General features: G+C 38.6%; 1 pseudogene; it reads left to right on the top strand.

Moving 5' to 3' along the window:
- The first annotated feature begins 538 nt into the window (after nt 1–538).
- LOC134937022 (5S ribosomal RNA) lies at nt 539–657 on the top strand (annotated as a pseudogene).
- Nucleotides 658–947: the final 290 nt, after the last annotated feature.

Raw genomic sequence — 947 nt, 5'->3', positions numbered from 1 at the left:
GGGCTTGATAGTAGGAAGGATAGATTCTCGCCACCAATATTCTCAGAATTCAAGACGTACCAAAACTCACATATTGTGAAGTAGGAACAAACATATAGCGGTATCTTTATTTGATCGGATAATTTTAGGTACAGCGTACCTCACTCACATGTCCAGTAGATGTTCTCCACATATAAAGGTATCTTTAAAAATCTTTAAGAACGGTCCAATGAAGTGAGTTTAAAAGAAAAAGTTTTTATTTGACATAAGTCAAAAAATAATAAAATTACAGGTAATTACAATTTGACCTTGTTCTTCGGGCAAAGAGTGGGGGTGTCGGGAGATATGGTTGGAAAATCTCCAAATACAAGAAGGTAGTCCGGAATCCCCTCTGTAAACAGGTACCCCAAAAAAATACCTTAAGATGGTCAAAAAACCTGTTTGAAAGTGTGAATCCACGCTCAGCATGCACCAACGCCGTTTCAACCGTTTAGGTCTTTTTCAATCTGCCTGGAGTAACCACACACTGGAATTGATTGCACATGCTGGATATTTACTCACCTACGGTCAAACCGCACTGAGTATGCCCAATCTCGTCTGATCTTGGAAGCCATACACTGCAGGGCCTGGTCAGTACCCGGTTGGGAGACCACCAGGGAATACTAGGTACCGTAGGTATTTTACTCTCACATCATTTGAGTCTTTCCAGTTCTCTGTGCAGTCCCAGACATTGAATTTTCACTAATATATAATTCTGATATTCTGACATGGGATAGCTGAACCCAATGGAGCAGGTTTACTCCCACGATTTTTTCAATCCAAAATTGGAGTAATTTTTGGATCACTAAGGGATTAAACATATTTTCGCCTTTCTAATTTCTATCGCCCAAAATTTGTAGCAATTATCTATATTCGCTTTCTCCCTTTTATCAAGTATATCTCAATAAAAGTTAAGTATTAATATACTC

The sequence above is a fragment of the Pseudophryne corroboree genome, chromosome 6 (genome assembly GCF_028390025.1).
Source record: "Pseudophryne corroboree isolate aPseCor3 chromosome 6, aPseCor3.hap2, whole genome shotgun sequence".
NCBI classification, from domain to species: Eukaryota; Metazoa; Chordata; class Amphibia; order Anura; family Myobatrachidae; genus Pseudophryne; species Pseudophryne corroboree.
Note: the sequence above shows the minus strand (reverse complement) of the source record. Positions and strands in the feature narration are given on the sequence as shown.